This window comes from Microtus oregoni, unplaced genomic scaffold (genome assembly GCF_018167655.1).
Source record: "Microtus oregoni isolate MIOR12 unplaced genomic scaffold, Mior012 000002F_ref0000024, whole genome shotgun sequence".
Lineage (NCBI taxonomy): Eukaryota > Metazoa > Chordata > Mammalia > Rodentia > Cricetidae > Microtus > Microtus oregoni.
The window spans coordinates 31,074,454-31,094,191 of record NW_024543061.1 but is presented as its reverse complement, the minus strand read 5'-3'; the positions used below and the strand labels follow the sequence as shown (position 1 = coordinate 31,094,191).

The 19,738-nt window shown below is 42.2% G+C and overlaps 1 pseudogene; it reads right to left on the bottom strand.

The window, feature by feature from the left end:
• Positions 1 to 7,927: 7,927 nt before the first annotated feature.
• On the bottom strand, positions 7,928 to 9,492 carry LOC121436050 (annotated as a pseudogene).
• Positions 9,493 to 19,738: the final 10,246 nt, after the last annotated feature.

The window sequence follows — 19,738 nt, the reverse complement described above, 5'->3', positions numbered from 1 at the left end:
ATGCCTTTCTCACGTATGCCTTATGCGTGTAGTATTGGAGAGTGAAGGCAGCTCTGTTAATGACTGTTCAGCCTCATCCCTGCCTGAAATGAAAAAGACAAAAATGAGGGAAGAAAGCAAGGGCAGTGTAACATCTGCACAAACCTCTACAGAGCCCCAATGTCCTTTCCTTTTTTGAATCCTGCTGTTTCTCTGTTCACTGTGACCTTTTTCAGTACAAGCAAGCTGTTGGTAGAAAACAATATTAGCCACAGACAGGTTCTAATTTTTCCTTATATAGTATGAGAATTCAGAGTTACTCTGTGTGAATTCAAACAGAACTACAATTACAGTAGCATTCCTTCATGTGGTTCCAGAGGAAGGAAAAGCACACAAGCCAACATGAAAGGTGAACTCCTTAGGATTCTGACGTCATCTCTCCTGCAAGTGAGTGCTTTTATTTCTCCAGACTCAAAGGTCATGAGTCTAAAATTTCTACCAGGAAGTTTGAGAAATGGTAGGCTGGCAGAATGTCTCTAATAGAACAAATGTGTTTGATTTCATGTAGCATCACCCATACAGACCAGATGATGCAACCAACAAAGACATGTGTGGTGGTGCACGCTGGTAGGCTAGTCTTAAGAGGTAGAGACAGGAGGATCACAACATTAGACAGTGGACATGAAAGCTTGATCCTGAGACAATCCTAATATACATGAGAAGTAGAGAGAGAACCGACTCTACAGTGTTTTTCTAGCACACATGAGAGCACTAACATTTTATAGTTTGTCCAGTGAGATGGCATTAAGAGATATCATTGTAAAATTAAGGTTATAAGATGATGCTATTGTATAATAATTTAGACCATGTGACCATAGTATCAAATATTGAGGGAAAAAAACATATTAAAGTCTATAAATATACGTGTTTGCTTTAGAATTCAAAATTCTCATTGGCAAAAATATTTTTAAAGACAATATCCAAATATATAGTATCACAAGAAGAGTTAATCGATTTGCCTGATAAAGAGACTGGGTATTTTATATAACAATAGTATTTTGGGTGAATAGTTTTATTAAATTATTTCTACTTAATTGTGAATGTTTCCAAAACATATAAAGGTATTTCTCAGGTCCCAGTCAATGGGGAGAAGGGAAGGAGAAAGATCAATTTTCCCAAAGTAAAGAAAAGAAAAATAATTTTCTGTACACATATGTTGTGTACAGAATGGATTCTCTTGATGAACCTGGGGAAATCTCAGTGAAGTGGCAATAAAGGTTCCATGAGCCTCCAAGTGGTGACACGTAACACACTGTCACCAGTCCATGATGACCTCTGTAGACTTACAGAATAAATGCTGTGAGTGCAAGCATGTGTGTGTTTGTGTGTTGAAATACATGCACTTCATGTTAAATAACACATGCACTGAAACGCTCTTAAAGTCTAGCTTGAAAGGGCCGGGGAATGGCACCAAGGATAAGAGCACTTGTTAAGGAAGAAGAAGATCTGGGTGTAGGTGTCAACACCACATAAAAAGACTAAAAAGACTAGCATGGGAGCTGGAGAGAAGGGTCAGCAGTTAGGAGCACATACTGCTCTAGCAGAGAACACAGGATTAGTTCCCAGTATCTACATCAAGAAGCTGACAACTGCTTCTGACTTCATCTTCAGGGGATCTGATGCCCTACTGTGGACATCTGCACACATGTGAACACAGATGCACGTAATTAAAAATGAAAAAATCTGGGCTGCAGAGATTGCTCAGAGTTCAATTTTCAGTAGCTACATTGAGGCTCACAACTGTCTATAACTGTAGGCCCATTCGATCTGATGCCCACTTCTAATGTGCAGATGTACATGCAGACACCAATTCCATACACTTTAAAAACATACATAAGCAAAAATAAAAATCTAAGGAGAAGCCAGTATGAAACATATACTTTAGCTTTGGTAAGTAGCATGTTATTCCTTTGGAATACCCAGGTTTCCTTAGTTCTTTTTAGCTCATGAAAAGAAAGAGGACAGAGAGAAGAGAATAGACAGAAAGAGGCATGGGTGAGAGGAAACTTTATTCTTACACAAATATCTCATTGTCAAAGTCCTGTGTGCTGTGTTTCACTACCTATAAAATCTCATATTCTCTGTCACTTCAGAAACCACAGTCCTGAAAACTTAAACTCTTCAGAAAGCAAGGCAGGGGCAGAGGCCTTGAACCTTCTGTGATATTCTCAACATCTTGGCTTCAGGGAACTCTGCTTTGAAACAATAGGAAGAGCTTTACTGGAGGTGGAATTCCACAGCACCAAGACAAAGTTCTCTTTCTTTCTACAGAACACAGACCAAGGATGGGGACATGATTTCATATATTAATGGGTACCAGTTTGCCAGGGACAAACAACTCCCTAAATTACACACTGCGTCCATATTTTGCAGGACACCCAATTTCATTTCTGAAATTTCTACATCCGAATATACATGGTGTCAAATTGTTTACATATTACAAAGTAAGTCCTGCAATGAAAGATGCTACCGTTTTGGCGAGTGTGTCACTGCTATAGAGAGCATTCTCAGAATTGTGCACCCTTCAGGAAACAAGCTATAGGGCCTCTCATAGCCTGTCCTACCTTCCTAGATCAGGCAATTTAGTTCACATCTGCCCAGCTAAGCATGGACTTTGTGGTCAGCAGACACAACAGATATTCTATGACCTCAGCAAGGTGATTTAAGAGGCACTTCTCAAAATAGAACTTGCAAGGGAATATGATGAGATAGCTCTGGGAAGGCCTCTTCAATCGTGCAAAGAGAAAAAGTTGGTGTTCTGAATGAATATAAGCACTTAAGTAACAGAGAAATGATGGGGCTGTGTGAAATAGGTACCAGGAAAGAGGCCACAATGGGGAAGAGAATGGAAAGGCTCAAACAACAGAAGAGAAGAAAAAACCACACCAGGATGAAGAAATATCCAGAAGGATGCTGAGCATTTACTGCTAGAAACAGCTGTGAAGGCTTCAACTGCTAGGACAAGAGAGCAAGAATCCCCTCCGTGGACTGCACAGAGTCAGGAAGCCATGACTGTAGAATCCGCATCATTCTGTCTTTACCCAAATCGTAGAAAACATGAGATCATTGACATCATTAAATAGACCTCAAACCAGTGACAACAGGTCAGGACAATGACCTGAATTTGTGATCTGGAGAGAAGAGGAGATTGGAAGGGAAGGAAAAAATTTGTGGTCCCTAGTGCATGCTGGTGGCCTACTGCATCCAGGGAGAAGACAGTCAGGAGTAATGTCTGCTTCTTCCTCTATAGCTATAGCACATATACAGCCCACCCATCATCTGGTGCTGAAAGCAAACAGAGCATGGTTTACGTCAGGGCTGAGGGATACCTGTCCACCCTTATTATTATGAAATATGGTCTTGATTTTGGCATCTTCATATCACTCACCTCTGCTGTTTTTATCTAGATTTAACTCTTCTGATTTAGCCAGTGCTCTCTCTCTTTGCCCTCTATGGCTAATTCCTGTCAACTAGCCACTGGTTCCATTTCCTGACTTCAGGTTTTCATTTAATTAACACGATCTCAGCTTTATAATGTGATCAAAATCCAGCAATGCACCCTTAGCATGTGGTCATCGTTCTCACCCCTGCTGTGAGACATTACAAAATGCATGGGGTGGTCTGGAAAGGGAAACTGCTCCTGCCTCCTACATGTGGGCTTAGGAGGAGGTGAAGCCAGTATCCTCTGTGTGTTGCACAGTTCGACCTGCTTGCTGGAGCTATACTAGAGAGATGGTTGGTGTATCAGGAGAGGCAAACCATCACCAAGCAGAGGCCAGCTCTGTGTTCAGAGGCCACGAAGCTAATCAACGTGAATAATAGGATGAGCAAAATCACAAAGAAATGACAACTATTTCTGCAAAACTGCTGAAATTAGCCTTCACGTTTGTTTTTGTAATTAAAATGATTACAGGTCTTCTCAGGGCTAAAGCCTGCAGCCAGCATGTTCACTAAGTGTTTGCATACTCCTCCAGAAACTGAAGTAGGGCAGCTTCCCTTTAGGGTGAGAGAGAGAAATCTGCAGAGCCTGGCCACAGATGCCACTCTCAGCTGTGGGAAACTCACATGAGCTGCAGAAGAACCTGCCGTCCTGAACCTCCCCACACCGCAGTCACAGCTGAGACTGGCTTTCTCCCTAAGTGACTTTACCCTCCTTGTCACATGCATTGTGAATAACAGTAAAAGTACGGAGGTTTGAGTTTATCTCTCTAGAAAAGAAGGTGCAGTTTGGAAAAATATGAAAGCTATGCAAAGAGCAAAGGAAATAAATGAGATAGTCTGTCCCATCAGCTTCTCTGTAGAGAGGAAGGTCCATGAATTTCCCCTATCAGAGGAATTGGAAGTGATTTTTATTTCAGTTAATAGAACATAAAGATTGATTCCCCCAAGCTCTGCACTTACCAGTTCCTGGTTCCTCAGGGTCCAGAGAGATCATCATATTCGCTCTGTGTTGTATATTTAGATGTCTGCAGTTTCTCCATGGTCTCCTCCACTGACATTTCTTAACTTCTAAAGTCTGGGCAGGGACCAACACCACCAGTTGGCAACTTCTGAAGGTGAACTGAGGAAGAAAAATATATGAGAAAACTTGGTTATATACTTTGTTGTAGTGAGACAATATTCTCTAAGACATTAAATTGGGGATAGACTCATTTCAGAAGATCCTGAAATTATTTTTAATTACCCTATCTGCAGAAGTCACTTATAATACTCATATTTGGGATATGACAACCACACATGCTAAGAGGGTTTAATTGAAATGTAAAAAGAAAACATCGATTCCCTTATTTACATCTTAAAAGTACACACATGGAACATGCATTCTGACACAGCTAGTCAATCTGAAATTTTACAATCAAAAAAGGAATACAGGCTTAAGATTAATGCAATGTAATTGGAAGATTCTAAATTACAGAGACAAACATCCTTCACTGCAAATCCCTCATTTGTGCAGTACACAGTCCCCTGTGCTGAGGGGCTGCCAGAGCTCAGCATCTCCTGCAGATGCTGAAAACCTCCCTGAACCCACCGCTCTTCCTCTACAGCCTGCTTAGGTCCCGAACACCTTCCGAGTCTGCACTGTGTGCAGAGCACTTACCCAGATGGACATGACAGGGGAATTCTCTGCCTAGGAGATCTGCACAGACTTGGGTTACTGGTGCCTTTAATGCCTCTCTGAAACCTGCAATTCTAATGCCTGTGTGTGACTAAGATCCCGTTGGGGCCCTGAGGAACATGGCATCCCTGGTGGGAAATTTGTCTGTCTGTTAGTTTTACTCCATTGCATCCTAGAAAACATCAAACTGAGGTGGTGGGGCGGGTGCTGGGCTCAAACTTTCCCCATAAACTCCCATGACACATCTATCAGAGCAGTACCAGGGTCACATCACATAGGCGACCAAACTTGGCTCATTTTTAACCTCATAGGTAATTGGTCTCTACCAATTTCAGACTTTTTAATTTCTCTGCTTTAGGATGAGGGGTTTGGATGCTCCCATGAGTTGTCTGCGACTCTGAAATTCCCATACGTTTCCTCAAAGCTCTTAGCATTTGCCTTTCCATCTGACACTCAGTGTCGGTGCTGCTCTGATGTGTGATTGTGGTGTCTCATTGTGTGTTTCATGCTCTTCACCCAGGGGCATCAAGCAATACTAAACCTTTCCCTTGCATGTTGTACATATGTTTATTTTGGAATTTTTAATAAAAATATTCTTTCCTTTTGTTTTTGGTGTTGTAGCGTTGTGTGTTGGCCTGGACTCACTCCTGTCTCTCATGCTGTCTTTGCTCTCACCTCCCTCCTGTTTCCGCTTCAGGGCTACAGACTTGAGCCACCAGGACCCTCTGCTCACGTGTTTTATGCATCTTACTGCTGTGTGGTTTCTTTCTTGTCAACCACACTCTTGATATTTTAAAGGTTCTCTCGCATCACCTTGCTAAACACCATTCTGTCGGGTAACATGCAGGCTGATCTGAACGCTGTGACTCACTCAAAGAGTACACAGGATATGGAACAGACCTCTGGTCTTTCTCTTCCCACTCAACTCTAGGTGTGAATGGGTTCATGTTCGTGATAGTGCCTCACACATTTGCTGGGTGAAGGGTGCCTCTGAGTGTGTGCCAAGCAGTGTGAATTGTTTCACTGAGTGTATGTTCACCTGTGTGATGTGTTCCTATGAGTCTGTAAGCTGTGTGAAATGTTTGGGGAAGTGTGTCCATCTGTGTGAAGGATGTTCTGAGTGTGTGTTGGGTTGTGTGATGTGTGCCTCTATGTGTGTTAAGTTATGTGAACTGTGTCTCAGTATGTTGGTCTGTATGAAGTTGCCTCTGAGGGCGTTGATCGTGTGAAGCGTGCCTCACATGATAAACTTTGTTTATGACTCTTTATACTCTTTATGATCTCTCTCCCAAGCCTACGTTTATCTAACAGTATGACCCATTTAGAAGTCTTTTGTGTCAGAATCTGTCTTATTGTGAATCTGCAATTCTTTACTATCCAGGAGCATTATTGGTTTTGCAGTTTTAAATCACTAAGCATGTAAGAATTTAAGCTGTGACATTCACAGGTCAAAAATAGATATTGCTGGCAGAGTCGCTTGTGACTGAATCAGTTGTGACTCTGAACTGCAGAGTGACAGGCTGCTCTGGATGTTGGCTCCAACTTTCTCCAATTCCAAAATGGAGAACGTACAAATTTCCACTAGCTCAGGGGCCGCTAGGTAGGAGCCACACTCAGCACTTTAACTCTGAGACTGTGCAACCCAGAAACTCTTTTCATCCAAGTTACAGACAAATCTGACAGGCAGAGCACTGTGCAGCCTGGAAACATCTTTCTGTATGGTGCCAGAAATCTGCCATGCACTCCTGCCTGCCTAAACCTGATCCCACAGTCTGCCTAGGCAGGAAGCACAGGCATAGTCTCAGAGTACTTTCTTCCCGATTAGGTCCAATAAAGACCATTGAAATGTTTTATAGACAGAGTTCGCGCTGGCAGCACAGCCCAGGAAGCTGCATTTTAAAACGGTGCAGCTTTTTTCCTGCTGAGGCAGAGTCAGGAAAAATTCTCTGCAGCACACTTCTAGCAAACAGCAAAAAGCTGTGTTAACCTCTCTCTCCTTTTTTTTAAAGCCCTCTCGGGTTTTTAAGTGGATTTAGTCCATCACATTGGATGCCACTTGGTATTAGGAACAGCAGGCTGTGTTCCTGCTGCCCAGCTCCCGGCCGCCTGGCTAGTTTATGCCGCGAAATACCAACACACAAATTGTATTCTTTTAATCTCTGCTTGGCTCATTAGTTTTCTTTATTAATTAACCAATGAAAGCAAAAGATAGAAAGAAGACCCACCTACATCATTGTGCCAGAGAGATGGCTCAGCAGGCAAGGATACTGCTTCCTAGAACACTCAAATTTAATTGCCTTCTCCTACATTGGGTGGCCCACAATGGCCCATAACTCTAGGTCTAGTGTATATGATAACTCTGACAACTATGGACATCCACATCCATGTAGACACACAGAAACACACACACATGTACTCACATGCACGCAAACACACACACAGACACATACACACACACAAAGAGTTAAAACTTAAAAAGAAATTTTTATTTAAAAAATTAAAAGCAATGTGTTAACTCAGGTCAAGTGAGAATAACCTCACAGGTCTCCATGAAACACCCATGAAGAAATAAAAACTTCACATGATATCTGAGGGCGAGGCAGTTAATTTTCATTATATAACCAGCCATCCACACATAGTAAACAGATACAACAGAAAAATGATGATTTCATATTTTAATTTAAGGCACAGTTTGTTCCCACCATGCCACAATTCACAGCTCTGATGACAGCATATTGTTTATATTAAGGGATCATACCTATCACTGAATAATCAAATATTTATTGTGCTCCCACACATTGATCTCAAAAACTTAATTATATGATTTTCAGTACTAATCAGCACAAAAGGACTGACTGTGGCATAGCTATGGGACACAAGAATCCGGATACAGTAGAATATTCAGCTATCCTTGGAGTTCATTCTTGAGTGGAAGATAACAATGTCCAAAATATAGAAAACCACAAAGAAGCTCATGAGCAGAAGGATGGTCGGGGTGGCCCTTAGCTCTGGAGATGCTTTTGGAAAGAGGCTGGTATTGTGAAGATCCTGGGACAGCCTCTTATACCTGCACAGGAGAGTCAGCATGTACCCGCTGGAGTGGGCCATGAGACTAATAAAAAAAGCTTCCCTGAGGGACAGCAGTGTGGAAAATGTACTTCAAATTACATACCTCTTAGATAAAAGACACTAGAATTGGGTACCATACGTATAGTTACCCAAGGTCAAAATGTTTGTGGTCGTAATAGACACTAAGAAGTGATTGCCAATGGCCCTACAGGAGACACTCATGGGTAGAAGAGCAAAGAGATGGGATAGGGAGATTTGTGCTTGAACTTTGCTAAACAGGAGCTTCTGGGACTGAGGATGACAGCCTGGAGGACACCCAACAGGCTGGTGGTACACAGGGAGAGACACCTAAAAATTCTGTATGAGTAGACAAGGAATTTACATATAATGTTTTTATCTCCACCAGAAAAAAAAGTCTGTAACTATGACTGCAGGGATTAGAAACAATAATAAGTGGATTAGGGCCACGAGATCAATGGGCAGGTCATCAATTGCTTGGGTGATATATTAGTTGACTCAAGTATAAATACTTTACAAAGAATTTTGATTATGCTTGCCTCTGTAGTAAAGTCTGTGGTTTGGTGAAGACAGAGGCAGTCTGGGGATGCAGTCTGAGGGCAGGATCACCCCTTCAGTTTGAGTACTGCTAAAGGTAAAAGAGCTCTCTAATGATTGGCACCCTGCTTCTCTGGTCTTCAGCATTAACCCCGATATATGCCTTTGGGTTTATATTATTAATACCAATTAGAATTCATACTGCAGGTGTTCTTCTCTTTCCCTGTCTTTTTTATCCGTCTAGACGAATTCTCTCACTAACACCACAACCAGACTATAGAGTACCAGGACCCAAGGATCCTCCTATCTCTATATCCCGTTGTTATAGGTGTTTATGCATGGCCAAAACCCACTTCTTTGTGTAAGCTGAGATATTACACTCTGGTCACTGTCCTCTCACACATGGACAAGAAAAGGCCAATGATATCCTTTTCATTGCTGATGAACACAAAAGGACTGACTGTGGCATAGCTATGGCTCACAAGCAGCCGGATAAAGTAAAATATTGGATCATCTTCGAACATATGCCTTGAGAATATCATAATGCTATCCAAGATACACATGAGCACAAAGAAGCACAAGAGCAGCAGGATGGTCCGGGAGGCTCTTTGCTCTGGTGATGCTTTTGAAGAAAAGTTTGTGATGTGAAGATGCTGGACCAGCTTCTTGTGCCTGCACAGCAGAATCAGCATGTACCCGCTGGAGAGGAACATGATACCCATAATGAAAACATCCCTGAGGATGAACAATGTGGACATTATGTATTTCATTGGGAAACTGAAATGTACAAGAGAGCAAGATTCAGTCATATAGAGTAGGTGGTCTGAGGTCACATTAGGGGTCTTAACCATGGAGATGAATAGGTAATTGGAAAAGGATGAATAGAAGGAACAAAGAGCAAACAAGGACCCTAAGTTGTGACTTGGGGATAATTTTCTTTTGAACTTTGCCAAACATGAGTTTCTGGGGCTGAGAGTGATGGCCTGAAACACACTCAGCAAGCAGGTGCCACAAACAGAGAGACCCCTCAAAAATCTGTATAAGAAGAAAAGAGATTTACATGTGATGTCGTCCCATTCTTGATGAAACATAAAAATATCAGCAGCTATGATGCTCGCAACCAGCAGCACCAGAAGGTGGATTACAGCCAAGAAGCCAATGGGCAAGTCAGTGAGTCTGGGCTTGTGCTCACTACTGAGTGTGAGGATGTGGAGGAGGAGAAGGACACTGTTGCCTGAGATCCCAATGCTTATCTCACAGAAGAAAGTGTTTCTAAAGTTAGTGTAAGTGTCCAGCTTTTTGTTGTGACTCATCTTATATGGTTAGGAAGCACAGAGTAAACCTTGTGGGGGAAAAGCAAGAGACCCCTCATCTTAGACAGCCTTCACCGTGAACCTTAACCAATGCTATCACCTTGGCAATACATGACAAGTTGAGCTTAGTTCATCTTTCTCTATTGGAATCCTCAATGTCAGCTCACCCCAACCTCAGAAGACACCCGCTGTCCCCATTGTCCTAGTGCTTTCCCAGTGTCGTGTTTCTCTGTCCTTTGTGAGGCTCCCTTGCACATGGGCATTCATGGAATCCAACAGCTGTGCATCACAGCACACACTGCCGTCCCCACTGCTGCTGTGAGAGCATCCCCATGAACTGTCCTCTTCTTCCCTGCAGAGTTCTCATCATCGAGTACACAAGTAGCTGGTTGTGGTGAATTCAAATTAGGAAGACTGCAAAAACTAGAAATGCCACCTTCACAGGACAGAACTTCCATGGGCTTGCCACGGACAGGGTCCTTTATTTTAGTGCCCTCTTTCTTCTGTTCCTCTACTACCAAATATTCTTAATAATGTTTTATTACAAATGTTGAGAATTGTGATCCCTTATAGACTACTTCAAATTCTCCCTGTGACCTGCCATTGTCTCAGAGTGTTGCTTTGAGAACTCTGAGGCTGAGTTCCAGTCACCTCCTCTAGATCATGTGGACAGCCATGTTCCTGTGTCTGGAGTACATCATGAGTGACATGCAATGAAGACTACACACCAGGCATGAAGTGTGTCCAGCACATGATGGTCTCGATTAAGTGTTGGCTGATGCCTTTCTCACGTATGCCTTATGCGTGTAGTATTGGACAGTGAAGGCAGCTCTGTTAATGACTGTTCAGCCTCATCCCTGCCTGAAATGAAAAAGACAGAAATGAGGGAAGAAAGCAAGGACAGTGTAACATTTGCACAAGCCTCTACAGAACTCCAATGTGCTTTTCTTTTTTGAATCCTGCTGTTTCTCTCTTCACCTTGACCATTTTCACTACAAGCAAGTTGTTGGTCGCTATCAAATATTAGCCACACATAGGTTCTAATTTTTCCTTATATAGTATGAGAATTCAGAGTTACTCTGTGAGAATTCAAACAGAACTACCATTACAGTAGCATTCCTTCATGTGGTTCCAGAGGAAGGAAAAGCACACAAGCCAACATGAAAGGTGAACTCCTTAGGATTCTGACGTCATCTCTCCTGCAAGTGAGTGCTGTTATTTCTCCTGACTCAAAGGACATGAGTCTAAAATTTCTACCAGGAAGTTTGTGAAATGGTAGGCTGGCAGAATGTCTCTAATAGAACAAATGTGTTTGATTTCATGTAGCATCACCCATACAGACAAGATGATGCAACCAACAAAGACATGTGTGCTGGTGCACGCTGGTAGGTTAGTCTTAAGTGGTAGAGACAGGAGGATCACAACCCTGGACAGTGGACATGAAAGCTTGATCCTTAGTCAATCCTCAGAACCCATGGGAAGTAGAGAGAGAACCGACTCTACAGTGTTTTTCTAGCACACATGAGAGCACTAACATTTTATAGTTTGTCCAGTGAGATGGCATTAAGAGATATGTCATTGTAAAATTAAGGTTATAAAATGATGCTCTTGTATAATAATTTAGACCATGTGACTGTAGTATCTGATATTGAGAGAAAGAAAACATATTAAAGTCTATAAATATATGTGTTTATTTTAGAATTCACAATTTTGATGAGTAATTGGCCAAAATATTTTTTTTGGTGTTAAATATTTTTTTATAATTTTTTTTATTAAGAAAAGAAGAAAAAAACATAAACAAAAAACAAGTTTCCACCTCCTCCCAGCCTCCCATTTCCCTCCCCCTCCTCCCACCCTTCTCCCCCTCCTCCCACCCTTCTACCCCTCCCCCCACTCCTCTCCCCCTCCCTCTCCAGTCCACAGAGCAGTCCAGGTTCCCTGCCCTGTGGTAAGTCCTAGGTCCTCCCCCCTCCGTCCATATCTAGGAAGGTGAACATCCAAACTGGCTAGGCTTCCACAAAGCCAGCACATTAAGTAGGATCAAAACCCCGTGCCATTGTCCTTGGCGTCTCATCAGCCCTCATTGTTCGCCATGTTCAGAGAGTCCGGTTTTATCCCATGCTTTTTCGGTCACAGTCCAGCTGGCCTTGGTGAGCTCCCAGTAGATCAGCTCCACTGTCTCAGTGGGTGGGTGCACGCCTCGTGGTCCCGACTTCTTTGCTCATGTTCTCCCTTCTTCTGCTCCTCATTGGGACCTTGGGAGCTCAGTCCAGTGCTCCAGTGTGGGTCTCTGTCTCTGTCTCCATCCATGATCATTTCATTAGATGCTGAAAAAGCATTTGACAAAATTCAACATCCATTTATGTTAAAAGTCTTGGAGAGATTAGGGATACAAGGGTCATACCTAAATATAATAAAAGCTATATACAGCAAGCCGACAGCTAACATCAAATTAAACGGAGAGAAACTCAAAGCCATCCCACTTAACTCAGGAACATGACAAGGCTGTCCACTCTCCCCATACCTCTTCAATATAGTGCTTGAAGTTCTAGCAATAGCAATAAGACAACATAATGGAATCAAGGGGATTCGAATTGGAAAGGAAGAAGTTAAACTTTCGTTATTTGCAGATGATATGATAGTGTACATAAGCGACCCCAAAAACTCCACCAAAGAACTCCTACAGCTGATAAACAGCTTTAGTAATGTGGCAGGATACAAGATCAACTCCAAAAAATCAGTCGCCCTCTTATACACAAAGGATATGGAAGCAGAGAGGGTAATCAGAGAAGCTTCACCATTCACAATAGCCAAAAACAGCATAAAATATCTTGGGGTACATCTAACCAAGGAAGTGAAAGATCTATTTGACAAGAACTTTAAGGCATTGAAGAAAGAAATTGAAGAGGATACCAAAAAATGGATGGACCTCCCTTGCTCTTGGATTGGGAGGATCAACATAGTAAAAATGGCAATTCTACCAAAGGCTATTTATAGATTCAATGCAATCCCCATCAAGATCCCATCAAAATTCTTCACAGATCTGGAGAGGACAATAATCAACTTTATATGGAAAAACAAAAAACCCAGGATAGCCAAAACAATCCTATACAATAAAGGATCTTCTGGAGGCATTACCATCCCTGACTTCAAACTCTATTACAGAGCTACAGTAATGAAAACAGTGTGGTACTGGCATAAAAACAGAGAAGTCGACCAATGGAATCGTATAGAAGACCCGGATTTTATCCCACAAACCTATGAACACCTGATTTTCGATAAAGGAGCTAAAAGTATAAAATGGAAGAAAGAAAGCATCTTCAACAAATGGTGCTGGCACAACTGGATGTCATCTTGTAGAAGAATGAAAATAGACCCTTATCTATCACCGTGCACAAAACTCAAGTCCAAATGGATTAAAGACCTCAATATCAGCCCGAACACACTGAACCTGATAGAAGAGAAAGTGGGAAGTACCCTACAGGAGCTGGGCACAGGAGATCGCTTCCTATGTATAACCCCAGAAGCACAGACATTAAGGGCAACATTGAATAAATGGGACCTACTTAAACTGAGAAGCTTCTGTAAAGCAAAGGACATAGTCAATAAGACACAAAGGCAACCTACTGATTGGGAGAAGATCTTCACCAACCCCACAACAGACAAAGGTCTGATCTCCAAAATATATAAAGAACTCAAGAAACTAGACTTTAAAATGCTAATTAACCCAATTAAAAAATGGGGCACTGAACTGAACAGAGAATTCTCAGCAGAGGAAGTTCAAATGGCCAAAAGACACTTAAAGTCGTGCTCAACTTCCTTAGCAATCAGGGAAATGCAAATCAAAACAACTTTGAGATATCATCTTACACCTGTCAGAATGGCTAAAGTCAAAAACACCAAGGATAACCTTTGCTGGAGAGGCTGTGGAGGAACGGGTACCCTCATCCATTGCTGGTGGGAATGCCATCTTGTGCAACCACTGTGGAAGTCAGTGTTTCGGTTTCTCAGGAAATTCGGGATCAACTTACCCCTGGACCCAGCAATACCACTCCTGGGAATATACCCAAGAGATGCTCTATCATATGACAAAAGCATTTGTTCAACTATGTTCATAGCAGTATTATTTGTAATAGCCAGAACCTGGAAACAACCTAGATGCCCTTCAATGGAAGAATGGATGAAGAAAGTATGGAATATATACACGCTAGAGTACTACGCTGCGGTAAAAAACAATGACTTCTCGAATTTTGCAGGCAAATGGATGGAAATAGAAAACACTATCCTGAGTGAGGTGTCCCAGACCCAAAAAGATGAACATGGGATGTACTCGCTCATAATTGGTTTCTAGCCATAAATTAGGGCCACGGAGTCTACAATAGGTGAACCTAAAGAAGCTAAGTAAGAAGGTGAACCCAAGGAAAAACATATAGTTATCCTCTTGGCTAAGGGAAGTAGACCCAATTGCCGGGGAGAAAATTAGGATCTTGGGGGTGGGGTGGGATGGGGGTAAGGGGAGATGGGGAGAGAAAAGGTAGAAGGGAAGGAGGGGGGACTTGGGGAATCAGGAGAATTGGGATAAAGGAAAGGTGGATAGGGGAGCACGGAACCACAATTCTTAGTTAAGGGAACCACTTTAGGGTGAGGAAGAGATTTGACCCTAGAGGGGCTCCCAAATGCCCAACATGAGGTTCCCAGTTAGTTCCTTGGGCATCTGAGGATTGGGAACCTGAAATGACCCTATCCGAGAGCAATACTGACGAATATCTTGCATATCATCATAGAACCTTCATCTGGTGATGGATGGCCAAAATATTTTTAAAGACAATATCCAAATATAAAAATTCTATAGTATCACAAGAAGAGTTAATCGATTTGCCTGATAAAGAGACTGGGTATTTTATATAGCAATAGTATTTTGGGTGAATAGTTTTATTAAATTATTTCTACTTAATTGTGAATGTTTCTATAACATAAAAAGGTATTTCTCAGGTCCCAGTCAATGAGGGAAAAAGGAAGAAGAAAGATCAATTTTCCCAAAGTAAAGAAAAGAAAAATAATTTTCTGTACACATATGTTGTGTACAGAATGGATTCTCTTAATGAACCTGGGGAAATCACAATGCAGTGGCAATAAAGGTTCCATGATCCTCCAAGTGCTGACACGTAACACACTGTCACCAGTCCATGATGACCTCTGTAGACTTACAGAATAAATGCTGTGAGTGCAAGCATGTGTGTGTTTGTGTGTTGAAATACATGCAGTTCATGTTAAATAACGCATGCACTGACACGCTCTAAAAGACTAGCTTGAAAGGGCTTGGAATGGCACCAAGGATAAGAGCACTTGTTAAGGAAGCAGAAGATCTGAGCGTGGGTGTCAACACCACATAAAAAGACTAAAAAGACTAGCGTGGGAGCTGGAGAGAAGGGTCAGCAGTTAGGAGAACATACTGCTCTAGCAGAGAACACAGGATTAGTTCCCAGTATCTACATCAAGAAGCTGACAACTGCTTCTGACTTCATCTTCAGGTGATCTGATGCCCTACTGTGGACATCTGCACACATGTAAACACAGATGCATGTAATTAAAAATGAAAAAATCTGGGCTGCAGAGACTGCTCAGAGTTCAATTTTCAGTAGCTACATCGAGGTTCATAACTGTCTAGAACTGTAGCCCCATGAAGTCTGCTGCCAACTTCTAATGTGCAGATGTACATGCAGACACAAATTCCATACATTTTAAATACATACATCACCAAAAATAAAAATAATTAAAAATCCTAAGAGAAGCTTGTCTGAAACATACATTTTAGCTTTGCTAAGTAGCATGTTATTCCTTTGGAATACCCAGGTTTCCTTAGTTCTTTTTAGCTCATGAAAAGAAAGAGGACAGAGAGAAGAGAATAGACAGAAAGAGGCATGGGTGAGAGGAAACTTTATTCTTACACAAATATCTCATTGTCAAAGTCCTGTGTGCTGTGTTTCACTACCTATAAAATCTCATATTCTCTGTCACTTCAGAAACCACAGTCCTGAAAACTTAAACTCTTCAGAAAGCAAGGCAGGGGCAGAGGCCTTGAACCTTCTGTGATATTCTCAACATCTTGGCTTCAGGGAACTCTGCTTTGAAACAATAGGAAGAGCTTTACTGGAGGTGGAATTCCACAGCACCAAGACAAAGTTCTCTTTCTTTCTACAGAACACAGACCAAGGATGGGGACATGATTTCATATAATAATGGGTACCAGTTTGCCAGGGACAAACAACTCCCTAAGTTACACACTACGTCCACATTTTTCAGGACACCCAATTGCATTCATTCAATTTCTACATCCAAATATACATGGTGTCAAATTCTTTATGTATTACAAAGTAAGTCCTGCAATGAAAGATGCTACCGTCTTGGCTAGTGTGTCATTGCTATAGAGAGCATTCTCAGAATTGTGCACCCTTCAGGAAACAAGCTATAGGGCCTCTCATAGCCTGTCCTACCTTCCTAGATCAGGCAATTTAGTTCACATCTGCCCAGCTAAGCATGGACTTTGTGGTCAGCAGACACAACAGATATTCTATGACCTCAGCAAGGTGATTTAAGAGGCACTTCTCAAAATAGAACTTGCAAGGGAATATGCTGAGATAGCTACGGGAAGACCTCTTGTATCATGCAAAGAGAAAGGGTTGGTGTTTTGTTTCTTTTATTTTTTTATTTATTTATTATGTATACAATATTCTGTCTGTGCGTATGTCTGCAGGCCAGAAGAGGGCACCAGACCTCATTCCAGATGGTTATGAGCCACCATGTGGTTGCCGGGAATTGAACTCAGGACCTTTGGAAGAGCAGGCAATAGTCTTAACCACTGAGCCATCTCTCCAGCCCAAGGGGTTGGTGTTTTGATATAAGCGCTTAAGTAACAGAGAAATGATGGGGCTTTGTGAAATAGGTACCAGGAAAGAGGCCACATTGGGGAAGAGAATGAAAAGGTTTAAAGGACAGAAGAGAAGAAAAAACCACACCAGGATGAAGAAATATCCAGAAGGATCCTGAGCATTTCCTGCTAGAAACAGCTGTGAAGGCTTCAACTGCTCAGGGCAACAGAGCTAGAATTCCCTCCCTGGACTGCACAGAGTCAGGAAGTCATGACTGTAGAAACCGCATCATTCAGTCTTTACCCAAATCGTAGACAACCTGAGATCATTGACATCATTAAATACACGTCAACGCAGTCACAACAGGTCAGGAAAATGACCTGCATTTGTGATCTGGAGAGTTGTGGAAATTGGAAGGAAAGGAAAAAAATTTGCGTTCTCTAGTGCACGCTGGTTGCCTACTGCATCTGGGAGGAAGAAAATGAGGAGTAATGTCTGCTTCCTCCTCTATAGCTATAGCACATATACAGCCCACCCATCATCTGGTGCTGAAAGCAAACAGAGCATGGTTTATGTCAGGGCTGAGGGATACCTGTCCACGCTTATTATTATGAAATATGCTCTTGGTTTTGGCATCTTCATACCACTCACCTCTGCTGTTTTTTATCTAGATTTAAATCTTCTGATTTTGCCAGTGCTCTCCCTCTTTGCCCTATATGGCTAATTCCTGTCAACTAGCTGCTGGTTCCACTTCCTGACTTCAGGTTTTCATTTAATTAACACAATCTCCAGTTTACACTATGATCAAAATCCAGCAATGCACCCTTAGCATGTGGTCATCGTTCTCACCCCTGCTGTGAGACATTACAAAATGCATGGGGTGGTCTGGAAAGGGAAACTGCTCCTGCCTCCTACATGTGGGCTTAGGAGGAGGTAAGGCCAGTATCCTCTGTATGTTGCACAGTTCGACCTGCAATGCTGGAGCTATACTAGAGAGATGGTTGGTGTATCAGGAGAGGCAAACCATCAAAAGAAGAATCCAGCTCTGTGTTCAGAGAGACCATGAAGCTAATCAACATGAGTAATATGATGAAGAAAATCACTAAGAAATGACAGCTATTTCTGCAAAACTGCTGAAATTACCCTTCATGTTTGTTTTTGTAATTAAAATGATTACAGGTCTTCTCAGGGCTAAAGCCAGCAGCCAGAATGTTCACTAAGTGTTTGCATACTCCTCCAGAAACTGAAGTAGGGCAGCTTTCCTTTAGAGTGAGAGAGAGAACTCTGTGGAGCCTGGCCACAGATGCCACTCTCAGCTCTGGCAAACTCACATGGGCTGCAGAAGAACCTGCCGTCCTGACGCTCCCCACACCGCAGTCACAGCTGAGACTGGCTTTCTCCCTAAGTGACTTTGCCCTCCTTGTCACATGCACTGTGAGTAACAGTAAAAGTACGGAGGTTTGAGTTTATCTCTCTAGAAAAAGAGGTGCAGTTTGGAAAAATATGAAAGCTATGCAAAGAGCAAAGGAAATGAATGAGATAGTCTGTCCCATCGGCTTCTCTGAAGAGAGGAAGGTCCATGAATTTCCCCTATCAGAGGAATTGGAAGTGATTTTTATTCCAGTTAATAGAACATAAAGATTGATTCCCCCAAGCTCTGCACTTACCAGTTCCTGGTTCCTCAGGGTCCAGAGAGATCATCATATTCTCTCTGTGCTGTATAGTTAGTTGTCTGCTGTTTCTTCTCCATGGTCTACTCCACTGACTTTTCAAAACTTTTAAAGTCTGGGCAGAGACCAACACCACCAGTTGGCAACTTCTGAAGGTGAACTGAGGAAGAAAAATATATGAGAAATCTTGGTTATATACTTTGTTGTAGTGAGACAATATTCTCTAAGAGATGAAATTGGGGATAGACTCATTTCAAAAGATCCTGAAATTATTTTTAATTACCCTATCTACAGAAGTCACTTATAATACTCATATTTGGGATATGACAACCACACATGCTAAGAGGGTTTAATTGAAATGTAAAAAGAAAACATCGATTCTCTTATTTTATATATTAAAAGTACACACATGGAACATGCATTCTGACACAGCTAGTCAATCTGAAATTTTACAATCAAAAAAGGAATACAGGCTTAAGGTTAATGCAATGTAATTGGAAGATTCTAAATTACAGAGACAAACATCCTTCACTGCAAATCCCTCATTTGTGCGGTACACAGTCCCCTGTGCTGAGGGGCTGCCAGAGCTCAGCATCTCCTGCAGATGCTGAAAACCTCCCTGAACCCACCGCTCTTCCTCTATAGCCTACTTAGGTCCCGAACACCTTCCGAGTCTGCACTGTGTGCAGAGCACTTACCCAGATGGACATGACAGGGGAGGTCTCTGCCTGAGGAGATCCTCACAGACTTGGGTTACTGGTGCCTTATTGCCTCTCTGAAACCTGCAATTCTAATGCCTGTGTGTGACTAAGATCCCGTTGGGGCCCTGAGGAACATGGCATCCCTGGTGGGAATTTTGTCTGTCTGTTAGTTTTACTCCATTGCATCCTAGAAAACATCAAACTGAGGTGGTGGGGCGGGTGCTGGGCTCAAACTTTCCTCATTAACTCCCATGACACATCTGTCAGAGGAGTGCCAGGGTCACATCATATAGGCGACCAAACTTGGCTCATTTTTAACCTCATAGGTAATTGGTCTCTACCAATTTCAGACTTTTTAATTTCTCTGCTTTAGCATGAGGGGTTTGGATGCTCCCATGAGTTGTCT